This window comes from Rhynchophorus ferrugineus, unplaced genomic scaffold, assembly GCF_030347505.1.
Source record: "Rhynchophorus ferrugineus isolate W39M unplaced genomic scaffold, kcgeb_rfMv2 rfM1, whole genome shotgun sequence".
NCBI classification, from domain to species: Eukaryota; Metazoa; Arthropoda; class Insecta; order Coleoptera; family Curculionidae; genus Rhynchophorus; species Rhynchophorus ferrugineus.
This window is the reverse complement of record NW_027472580.1, coordinates 91400565-91413976: the sequence shown is the minus strand read 5'-3', so window position 1 is coordinate 91413976 and position 13412 is coordinate 91400565. Positions and strand designations below refer to the sequence as shown.

Sequence of the window (13412 nt, the reverse complement as noted above, 5' to 3'; positions counted from 1 at the left end):
TAAATAATTGCTCCTTGAAACAGTTAAGTTCTTCTTTACTGTTCTGATATTTGCTAATAATAGCCTTATATTCTCTTATACATATATATTGAGGCTTCAAGTAACCTTCATACATAGGTAATAAAGAAAAGGCTAAAATATTAACAACTGATGAATGCTCGATTTAGCTCAAGCAGGTACACGAATTTAAGTACTTGATATCAGTAATTGGCCAAGCTGTTATTTCTCTAAAATGACGCAAGCAAAAAAAAAACAGATATATTACAATAGATAATAAAATCGGTCTCTGTTGAACGCTTATTTTGCCAATCATATATAGCTCTGAGACATGGACACTCTCATAGTCTGTATAAGTCTGCAAGTCTGCATAAAGTCTTTTATACATAATGTATAACACTAATTATACATGTTTATCTTCGAGATCATATTAGAAATGAAGAAATTTGTATAAGATATATACTAAATAGCTGTGCAATTCAGACATTCAGAGACACACAAATTCAGAGACGCAGCTTATAATCGTATGGTCTGTAATTTATTAATTGCACATCGTTGGTTTTAAATTTTAATATAAATGTAATTTAATAAGTCTTTCTATGTTTTATTTTCAGCACAGCATTCTATACGTCAGTATTCATATATTCTATTCAGTATTCATTCTATATCAGAATGCCCTTGCTTATTAAATATTCATTAACCTTAAGTTAATGCCTAATTATAAATAAAAAGTTGCATTTTCATGTACTATACATACATTAAATAAAGCAGTGTTCAGTGGCGAAAATCATATTAATGTATAAAGTTAGAAAAACAAGCTAAACAACACTCAAAAGAGATACTTCAAAGGGAATTCGAGAGTCCAAATATAACTGTTTAGTATGCTTTACGTTAGAGGTGTGTTTAAAAATTTTATACAAAAAATTAAACCCACTGAAATTAGGACGAATTTTATATATAAATATGTATCAACACTTTTAAACTTGAACTGTCCTACTGAACGTAGTCTACATGGATGAACAGAATATTATTCAGTACCCTGGTTTGCTGAAATCACAACTATTATCCCCCCTAGTAACTATAAATAAAATCGAACGTAATTTTTTGTTTGGCTCACCCTATAGACGTGTCGTGCGTAGCGAATTAGCATGTTCAAGACCGCATCTACTTCAGACAGGGGTGAGCGCTATATCCCGTATTTTTATTCCGGCGCTGGGGTGTCCTTTATCTCGTATAGAGTGGGGCTTACGAGAGGGTTTAAATAGCACCATTAATTTTTTATAGAAACCGAGATTTGGTACCTCGCCGAACAAAACAATTCGTTTTTGGTCTATGTGGGGTCGTGATGTTTTGTCAATTCAGTCAGATGAGTTTTATATAAACTATTCTCGAATCACTGTAGGATTTAGTGTGTCTCTAAATGTAATCTGGACGTTTTTTTTTGGTGGATAATAAGGCTAGGCTGATAGAAATTTAAAATTTAGACTTTTTAAAATATTTGGTTAACTAATTAAAAATAATTTTAAATATTATACATTCATATATATTCATATATATATATATATATATATATATATATATATATATATATATATATATATATATATATATATATATATAATTTAATATAATTTAACAGGCCTCTGAGTGAGTTTTTAGGTTTTTTTTTTGGAACTGTGAAGTAAAACTTCAGAGAAATTGGCTTATGTATTTTAATCAAAATAGTGTTCATAGTTATGGTAGTTACAATCGGCTTTTGGGGCAGTTCAAGGATGGACTTAATTTTTTTGCTTATTCTTAGGAAATAAATGTTTCTCATCACTAACATCGTCATCATTATCAATCTACAGTGGGCTTTTGTGGAGAGTGTTTACATCTTAGCTAATATTCTGCTGTTCACTTTCATTAATATAGTAATTTAAATCAGCAGCAAGTGGGCCAACGTTGCTTTATCAACAGTATATCTAAAATTGTCGCAATAATAATTCGGGAGCTTACTCTCAGAAAATCATAGAATCTTAACGATATAACTTCTTAACTAAATAACTTTTAAAGCATCCGAAACTTCAAAATTTCCGAATGCTGCACATGAAGCAATGCAGCACATTGAGTTAACAAACAATGAATTCCATCATTAATTTACAACAATCTGAAAACGCGCCTATATTGCTGTTAATCTGATAAAGGGAGAAAAATCAACAGATTTCAAATATCAACAAATTAGTTTTCTGAGCTCATTATCAGAAATAGTTGAAATATTATTTCTCTTGAGTCTCACTGAAGCTGCAAAAATGGAAAACATCATTCAAGCTCCATATCGTCTAAACATATTCACATCAAACTCCAAGAGGATTTAAGTATAATAATGAGAGAGTATTTATATCTTAACTAATATTCTCCTATTCACTCTCATTAATATCGTAATTTAAATCAGCAGCAAGTGGGCCAACGTTGCTTTATCAACAATATATCTAAAATTGTCGCAATAATAATTCGGGAGCTTACTCTCAGAAAACCATAGAATCTTAACGATATAACTTCTTAACTAAATAACTTTGAAGCATCCGAAACTTCAAAATTTCCGAATGCTAAGAAGCAGCTCCTTGAGTTAACAAACAATGAATTCCATCATTAATTTACAACAATATGAAAACGCGCCTATATTGCTGTTAATCTGAAAAAGGGAGAAAAATCAACAGATTTCAAATATCAACAAATTAGTTTTCTGAGCTTATTATCAGAAATAGTTGAAGTATTATTTCTAGAGTCTCACTGAAACTGCAAAAATGGAAAACATCATTCAAGCCGAGCTGTTTGGTGTTTAAGTCAAGCTCTGAGGATATCAGGCGATATAAACCCACTTTGACATAACAAGAACACTATGGGAGTAGTCTTCTTGGCCCACAGTAGGACCTGTGACAAAATGTGGCGTCATGAACTAAATTTTTAGGCCTTAAACTTTAATATTTCTAGACACAACAACATCGTTATTATCAATCCATAGTCGGTTTTTGGGAAGAATTTTAGTGCCGCAGATATTCGAATATTCCTCATGAAATTTCGCTACATAAATTCGTTTTTTTATGGTGATTGCTGCAGATTGTAGAGTTGTACGAATGTATTTGATCTGGCCTCGGACAATGTCAGTGTCCTATTTTGATCGCTTTTTATGATCTTGGTGTCATTTTTGGAGCTGTTCGTTGCGTCTTGCACCCAAAATGTCGATTTCGCACAGAACTATGGGAGGAATTCACTTTTCCTTCAAGAGATATGCCTAAACCACTATACGGAAAATTTGCAGTGGTTGTCGCATTTTGAACGACTGACTTCATTTCTGATACGATGTCGGTTCAACACTGCTGTTTTTCTAACACATGTAAGGTTTGCCTTAGGCAAGAAATCCTTGAGCTTACAGACGTTGTAGTGAATGTAACATGCTTGTTCCACTTTCCAAAGCTACACAGATGAATTGGCAACAAGAGGCGGATTTTGGTCCTGATTGTAATAGTTCCTGGAAGAGTTCACATGCACCATCTTAGAAAAGTAAACCCTCGGCTTGGCTTATTACTTCATCGGTAGATGCTACTTTCTTCTGTTGTATTTCAGATCATAAATACTTAATGAACTGCACTTGCTCTAACTCGATACCATTGAGGTTTATAATTGCAGGGGATAGTCAGTAGTTAATACTATAGTCTTTTTCATTATCTGCAGTGCGAATTATATCATGGAAAATGCTACAAGCCTCAACGCCCGTATCACAGAATATAGTGTTTGCATTAGCGAACATTGCATCGCTGGAACAATTTAAGGCATTGTATTTGTTTTTATGTATGTTTTTAAAAGTTTTTCACACAATAGCGTCCATTGATATGATGAAAAATTAATACCTCAAATGGATTTGACAAATCACTTTTAATTATTCGGAATGAACCTCGATGCAGAACTTCGCTGGAACGAACATATAAAGAAGAAAAGGAAAGAACTGGAATTGAAATATAGGAAAATGTACTGGGTAATTGGAAGAAAATTATCAGTATATAATAAATTGCTATTATATAAGCAAATACTAAAACCTATATGGACAAATGGAATTCAATTATGGGGATGTTCTGCAAAGAGTAACATAAATCAAACACAAATTTTTCAGAACAAAGTCCTGAGAGGTATTGTGGGTGCACCCAAATACCATAGGACTGATTACCTATATAAGAGACCTTCAGATAGCCACAGTAAGTCAAGAAATCAAGAGAATTGCAAGGGGGCATGAGGCAAGACTCCATTCTCAAACGAATAATGAAATATTACAACTACTGGGTACCACCAGAACAGGACACAGACTCAAAAGAATCAAACCATCTGATCTTGTGTAGTGTTGTGTAGTGAGGTGCATATATTAAAAACTTCAGCAGTAACATGTATAAACATTATTTCGCCAGAGACTAAGATAGTGCCGATGGGTCCTCCTAGTTATATACCTAGATTTAAGTTACCATAAAGACAAATTGTAGGTTAGGCGGAAACGACCAGTAACAATATATTAATTAAATAATAAAGAAAGAAAAACTTTTAATTATCATCTTGACCAATGAATTCTGCTTTGTTATCAATTTAAGTTCTTAAAGTTCGTACACTTTCAAATAATTTTATTTTTAATGAACTCTTAATTAAGTAATGAAGTAACTGTCAACAGTCGGGTAATAATCTTGGAGACCTTAAAAACACATTCAGGTTGGCCGAGCGGTCTAAGGCGCCAGATTTAAGCTCTGGTTCTCGAAAGGGAGCGTGGGTTCGAACCCCACACCTAAATAAAAATATTCAAAAAAAAGTGGATAAGGAATAAGCAATCCTATAGCATGTCCTGTTGGTTAGAAACATTATCTATACACAAATATTAAATATTTTAATGAAATTATGTAAAAACAACAAACATTGATGGGAAAAGGTAAATTACAATAGCATTTGATTAGGCTTGTTGTTTGTAAGTCATACTATTTATTAATAATTAATTGCAGTTTTATTATAATTAATAACTGTTTCAAATTGTTACTAGGTAAATATAAATGAAGTGTTTCGTTGCTTTTTTTTGCAATTTACTCTTTTCAGAAATTAGCTAGAAAAAAGAACAGTAGATCAGATGGCTGATCAATATGGTCACATACTATTACCATTTCCTCCCTATCACTGTATGTTTAATCCAATCTGGTTGGGGGGTCCATATCTATATGGGGGGTAAGACGTTAAATAATAATTATTATAATAGACATCAAGAACTGTTTGGATATGTGGAAGGAAGCATTGTCGACCATAACATCATCTGTTTGGATGAACTCGATAAGACATTCAGATGAAGTAGTTGATAAATGGTGAAATCATGAACAGGTTTTAGACATATTAGAAATTAACACTTTAGTGATTGAATGGGATAGTGACTCGGAAAGTGAAAGTGACTGAAGGAAATTTAGAGGATACCTGATAAAACTGTGCGATGCTGGAAGTTCCTAAGAAAGAGTGATGATAGTGGAAACAACTAAAGGTGTGCACACAATTAATAGAAACTGTAAAAAATGGTATTCTAGGGCGTGAAAGATTTGTGTGCACAGTTATGATTGTAATTGTTCAGAATTAAACATGAGCTTTAGGTTAGAATGTATGGGGAGATGATGAATACTAACTATTTTGTAGATATGGCATTAGGCAAAATTCAGTAATTAAATTTATCAAAAATTGTGTACACAGGTAGTAACAGAAGAAATAAAAAATACAGCCACATCAAGATGACTTGACAAGTAAACACAACATCGAAGGACACAAGAATTAGATGCAAAAAGGTCTCGAATGAGAGTAACATACATTACTTTGATATACAATTTTTAATTAAGTGGATAAGGCTTCAGGGGGATACCACTTAAAAAACGCGCCTAGAACTCATGGGTGAAGTGAAAAAAAGTTCAATGTAAATATAATAAAACAACTCTAACCTACAACTATTATATCTAATGTCTGGTAACATTTTTGTTCATTTATTTTATAATTATTTTATAAAAACTTATAATAAACGAACTTGTATACTCACATCATAACTATGTCTTTATATACTTAAATACTAATTATACCGACAAAATTCAACATAATTATATTTGTTACATATTTGAGAGATTAATTTTATGACTGAAAAATATATCCGACCATTAAAACGCGTAAATGTTCAAGATAAAATAATAATTAAGTCTATCGGGCAGACGACCAAAAGAAGGTATTTTAATGCAATTTTAATTAACTCTCTCTCCGAGGCCCATCCGAAAACGGCCAGGTCATCGTCCTAAAATCGGTTTAGGCAGAAATTATAGCTTAGAAAAAAATAACAATAACAAAACCACACCCCACTAAAACAGCCCCAAAACTGATACCTTTGTAAGCCATCGTGGGCTAGCATATATGTAGGAGATCAAATTAAAAATCTATTCATACTACATGCCCCCCCATTGATCCCATCATAGTGTGTTAAATTAAAAAAACTGCCACTTTCGATATTGTTACCGTATCTATTGCGTCGAGTACTCTTCGAGCGAGGCCCTCATAGTCACGGGGATTGCTACCCCTTTATTTAGTCCACTCAGGGGTTGATACGTACCACGAGGTGCGTATATCAATAGAACGCAGCTGCAAATTCATGTATGTAATGAGTTGCGTGATATTTAATTTAGTAGATACTCATTTTTTTATAGGCAACATTAAAAAACAGTACACTATAAACTACATATGGGAGAATAATTAAAATAGTTATAAGTTAATTTATTCAATATATTGGATGGTGTTCATAAATGTCTGACTAAAATATTGTTTAGAACATATTCTTGTGTAATCAATATATGACAGATTCAGTCAAAATTCATTCAAGTCAAAAACCTTAAATTACTATTCAGTCGGCCTTCATTAGCAAAAGTTGTTTGGAAAGTAATTATTTAGGCTGTCGCTGAAGCAGTGATAATAGAAAACGGTATCCAAGAAGAGGTTTTTGGATGTCGATCCTTTCAGTTATGTTGACTAGCAGTATATTTGAAACAGTCAAAAATTCATTTCGCACAAAATACAGATGGCGGCGTATTCTCTGCTCTATATCGTCCAAATATATTCATGTCAAATTCCAAGAGCAGCTAAGTGTAATAATCGAATGAGTATATTTTGGAAGTTGTAAATTAATTCCCAAAAATTCTTTCGTAAATGTTCCCAAACTGAAACCAATTTACTGATTTGGACATTTCCCATTAAGTGGCTACAAAAAGTTATACATACATTGAGATTCATTATGACTGTCTAAAACTATCGATCCAATCCAGCAAGATACTGGCACTCTTCCCTCTTATAATCAGATTAAATAAATCGCCAGTCTCATTAAAATCACTGTGTTTCCCAGAAAACATTCTTCTAGCATCAACAATATTTTTATTATTTCAATTTTTCTTTTGTCATCGTACTATTATATTGTACAATTTGCATATTACATATATATAACAGTAAAGCAGTTCCTTCTATCTATCTGTACCTATAACTATACAGACTCAAATATCGCTTAGTTAAAATTAGTTATATTAAAATGTATGTTTGACTGTAAGATATAGTTAGCTTATGCTGGTCAAATGGTTGCTAATTTTTTGGGGTTTTTGAAGCCTATCCACTCTTATACCATTCGAATTTAACTTGTAGATCAAATGAAATGAGAAAATGTATCTTCTTTTGAGACTATTCAGGAATCTATACGTTTTCAAATGTCTTGTCAGTAGGAAATAGAATCAATAGTCAATCCAGATGGTTAATCGATTTAGAAAATCTACTAGGATTGGATGACTTATATAATAAAATTCTTGTAGATGCTCGCTGAATTTAGACAACTGTTTTCAGTTTTTTTTTTAAATCATTACAACCCAACACTTTCACCATGATGTTTATAGAATAAATAGAGGATAAATAAAGTCGAAGAAGTTTCCGATGCTTCGTAAGTTTGGCACAATGGCCTGAACTCTTTTGGGAAACATCCTAACCTTCGTAAGTTCGTTGCAAGAATGGTATTAGTAACGATAAATAATCTCAATAATTTTTCATCACGCAGCTGAACAGCTGAAGGCTGCTTCAAATTTGATCTATAGTACTCCTCTTTGAATTCTGATCTTGCATGATGAGGAAGCTGTTGAAATATTCCAAAGTTAAAATGACAAATTGAATACTTAGTCTGAAGCTTGGCGTATCAACCTCAACAAAAGTACGGTTGTACATGTAAGTTTGATCAATAATCAGAAGCAATGCTTACCACGTAGAATAATCTATCCATTTTGCTGATTCAGTTAGTATTTCAGAATGATCTTAGATAGACTCTACTGGAAAGTTGATGTTAAAATGAAACGAGAAGAGCCTAACGTTAAACTGAAGATAATGTATTGGATACTTGACATCCCAAGTTGTCCGCGTATAATAAGCTGCCCCTATATAAGCAAATCATGAAACTCATTTAAGCCTACAGCATTCAACTCTGGGGTTGTGCTAACAAGAGCAATATCCAAGTGATCCAGTGTTTCCAGAATAAAGTACTAAGGAACATCGTTAATACTAATCCTAGTACGAGTCTTTCACATGGATATTGTTGACTAAACTCCAGCCATATTTTCCACGAATAAATATTACTAAGCCTCGTGAACGTTGATGCTATCCAGCTCTTGGACAACATAAACCTAACAAGAAGACGCAAGAGGATGAAGCCTCAAGAGTGCTAAGTGGATTATTGCGTGTGTTCTGCCACATGTTAACTTAAGGTACTTAGAGTACTAGAATACAAGGCGAAATAGTTAATAATCTACTAGTAGGAAGTAGTGATATTTCAGTTTAAGTATCACGTAATAATTTAAGTTAGAATAAAATTGCTCATTAATCTATTCAAAAGATCGGATTTTAATTGGACTATAGAACTTGAAATGATAGCTGTAAGTTAATAATTTAAACAAATCGTTTACTTAATCAAAAGTTGTGTTACAAATATATATTACAGAATTTTCATGATATTTTGCTTTTTTAATATTATTGTTCAGAATGGAATTAGAGATTATTGTAGATATATCAAAACAATATTTACAAATGTAGAAATTTGTTTTTAAATTTAATTTATTGAATTTATAGAGCCCTTGACATATCTTGTGTTAATATTTTAAATTTTATATTAGCTTTAATATAAATTAATATTTTATATTAGTCAATATTGTAAACAAAAAAAATTCAAATCAATTGGTAACCAACGCTGTCAACACAAAATTCTTGGATTAATTACCAATGCCTATCGCTACGTAACAAACGAAACACTGCACGATGACCTGGAAATCAAATGGATCCAAGATTTTGCCTTAAAATACGAAAAAAGATTATTACTAAATCATACTAACGTGGAAGCAATACAACTACTGGAAAACACGCAGGATATCAGAAGATTGAAGCTAACCAAATCATACGAACTTATATAAAGTGTATTCCTTTAGTGTACATATTAATGTATTTATCTGGCACTCGTCTTACTTGTGAATTAATTGAAGTACAAATGAAATGTAGTAATAAATTAATTTATAATTAAGATTGAACTAAGCATACCTAATAAAGATGTTATCAAAAAAAACTGTTTCTTACTTTACTGAAGATTATATAACTGTTAATTAAATCTAAATAACCATAATCTTTAAGCTGCTTCTTGATGTATAACGCCGGTGAAATCGGCGCCCCATATTAGTTTATATGGAATATCACTTGAACTATTAGACATCGAACGTATGTCATTTAAATCGATCATTTATAACCACTTTACGCGTTTTGTTATCTCGTAAGAGTATATGATTAATTTCCACCTTATTTAACACAAGAGCTATTAAAAGATTATGTCACACTTATCGCTATTTGGAACTAACCGAAGACGCTCGATTCGGTCGACAATTTCTGGGTCAGTTCTGTTATTCTACATGCGAAAAAGTCGAGTGATTTATTTCAATTTTATGTCAATGTACCCTGGCTTCGAGGGAACAAACGCGGAATCCACATTGCATCATTGAATTTATCGTTTTGAACGACCTACTGAAACCACAATCGAACTGGTTCTGTTTCACAATTTTATTAATTGATGATTTAGATAACAAATTGCGCACTAATTAAATTCGTTTCTGTGACTGTCTAGAAATGTCCTCGACTTGACGCTGTTTCTGTGGTCGATACGCTCAGATAACGGTTTCCGTTGAAGTCGTTTGTCCGAAGTGGTTACCAGTATTACTTAATCCACTAGATTTCTGACATATATACTATACATATATACATATATCCTCTGATATATACAGTTTGTCTAAAATATTGTAAATTTGTATTTACCAACTAATATTTATAATTTATAATATATATATATATATATATATATATATATATATATATATATATATATATATATATAGTAGTTGCATGTCAAAAATCAAATGTTCTGTTGTTTTGGTATACCAGTTCTTAGTATTATGTCATGAGAACGATACCACTTTCCTGAATTTATAACTGAGGATATATTTTAACAATTACTATATTAATTAGCACTAATATTTAGCACTTTATTATTTAGCATTTATTATTATTAGCACTTATCTAGCAATTACACAACTACATGACTATGTGTCCTATTTAACATAGCAGTGGAGTCTTTCCTCATATCTTATTGTTGATTTCTTAATTTCCACAATGTCAGTTCGAATTTTCTATTTGGAGATCTTGCTGTAATTTTTCTTGTGGTACCATTTTTTGGTACTTCTCAGGGCTTTATTTTGAAGTACATATGGTTTAGTAACATGCTGTTGTGCACAGATAATCATTTCAGAATAATTTTTTGCATTTCAAACCTAATTATGGAACTCTGTGTCAATATTAACCTCAAAATACGTAGAATATTATGCATTATTATTCACTGTTGTTCATCAGGCGTTTAATTGTATGCGTTCATCTATAACTTTGATTTTTTCTCTATGTTTGCACTCAAACTGAAGGCATTCAAATACACTCGTTTAGGTTTACTATTTACAAAGCTCTGCTAGTTATCCAATGTAGCAATATTGAACTACAACAGACTGTCTCGATAAAGTGATATTCACTGAAAATTTATATTATGAATAAATATGAATTGTTGAATATGAATCAATGCTTAATTGAAATTTTATTACGATAATATAATTTTAAATTAAGCGTAGTAAAAAGGTAACATCTTCATGGATTTGTCGCTAGAATCTGGTGTTACAAAGTTCGCTGGGTCAGTTAGTGTTGAATAATGAATATTCCATTTTCAAAATCAAAACGTAATTTCTCTGAGCCCCTGCCCTGTTCAATATTTACATGGCTGATTTCCTTTCCGAGCTTTTTTCACACCCTGTTACAATCCCAACGCTATTCGCGAGAGACAAGTCCAACTGAACCAGGCGATTGCGTGATACAAATGTTGGCGGCTGCAGATAAAGCCGTGCAAAATTCAAGCTATTCTGTTCCAACGCAAGAAGGAGTTCCGCGCCTCTCGCCTACAAAATCGATAAAATTCCTAACCACTGGCTCCAGAAGGTATCATAACTCGGTTTTCAGTGCGACCACAGGTTTCAATGGTCAGCCCGAATCCAGCACGCTATTTGCAAAGGCAATGGCGTGTACAATCTACTCTTCCCACTCTTCTGCAGAAAGAATAAACTCCCAATCCTCCAGAAAGCGACTTTGTACAAAATGATAACGTATAGTCTACCTCTTCGGAGCACAGGTATGGTATGGGTACGTCTTTGAGAGACAACTTGCACTACTTCAAGTGTTCCAATTCAAAAAAGGCCGCGCGTTACTCAATGCCCCATGGTTTTGAGGGCCGCCAACGCTCACCTGGAATTAGGCATCTCGTTCGTGAAGAGTTTCATGAATATGCTCGATGTAATGTCCTCCCTAGGGGCCTTAGAATACGATAACATTTTGTTAAAATCCCTAGCCATCCACAAATCTCAGTAGATAACCAACTACGACAATCTCAGTCGTAACCCACGGTCTCTGTCGCCCGCAAAACACCACACTATCCCGAACCTGAAGCGACATCAGCAAAAGACCATTTGGCACTTACCAGATTAAATTTTGTATGATCTAGGACCCTAGGACAGGCTGTACAAAGACAGACCCAATTGTTGTGGCATTCTTTATCACTTAAAATTAATTAAATGTTCAATAACACCTCGATCGGTGTCAGATCATTTATTAAGATAATAGCGATACGGCGGAATGAAATACGACCGTTGATCTACAAATGCCAAAACGTTTCTTTGACATTTTCGGTCAAAATCTCGTTAGAGACTTTTACTTTTCGCGCGGCATCGGCCCATGTAACTATTGCGGCATTTAATAGCCGGTTAGGAATAATCGACGTCGCAGTGACGGCGACGTGAGGTAACCAGAATGCCGACTTCGGCCCGAGTTTTCGTTGCGAAAGCTATTTTCGTTCGGTTTCCCCTTTTGCGGTCGTGATTTTGTTTAACGCTAATTGGACGCTGGCGTTACCCCATATAAAGTCACTGACAGCGCTTTAACTATGAGGAAATCCATGGGGCGAGTCAAATTTTGTCTTCGGCATAGTATAATTACGTTGGATTCAGTTCGTGCGAAATGGTCATAGTAAAACACATTTTTATGGTAAAATTAGTTTTTTTTATTCAACATAATTCAAGGATGATACACTGATTATCCCTCCAACCCCAACTCCAATCCTCCAACTTCTCGATACCATTTTGGTAGTACTATTTGTCCTTTGCTTCAAAATATGCCTCAGTTTCGGCGATCACCTCTTCATTCGACCAAAAATTGTTCCTAGCGAGCATTCTTTTGAGAACTGAGAACAAAAATAGTCGCCGGGGGAAGCAAATCTGGAGAGTACGGAGATTAGGAAGCAATTCGAAGCCCAATTCATGAATTTTTGCCTTCGTTTTCACTGACTTGTGACATGGTACATTGTCTTGGTGAAGCACCACTTTCTGTTTCTTCACATGCGGCCGTTTTTCGACGATTTCGTCCTTCAAGCGGTCCAATAATCGTATGTAGTAATCGCCGTTGATGGTCCTTTCTTTTTCAAGGTAGTTAATGAAAATTATTTCATGTGCATCCCAAATTACAGACACCATAACCCTGCCAGCCGCCTGTTACGTTTTCCCACTGTGTGGAGCGTGTTCATCATGTGTAGTCCACTCAGATAACTGTCGATTGGACTTGGGAGTGAAATGATGGAGCCATGTTTCATCCGTTGTCACATATCGATGCAAAAACACGGGTTTATTACGCTTGATCATCTTCAAACACCTCTCCGAATCATCAACTCGTCATTATTTTTGGTTAAAAGCATGCTC

At 33.6% G+C, this 13412-nt stretch overlaps 1 non-coding gene across 1 annotated transcript; it reads left to right on the top strand.

The window, feature by feature from the left end:
* The first annotated feature begins 4723 nt into the window (after positions 1-4723).
* TRNAL-UAA (transfer RNA leucine (anticodon UAA)) lies at positions 4724-4807 on the top strand. The gene has a single exon. It is a non-coding gene; the product is annotated as a tRNA-Leu (tRNA).
* Positions 4808-13412: the final 8605 nt, after the last annotated feature.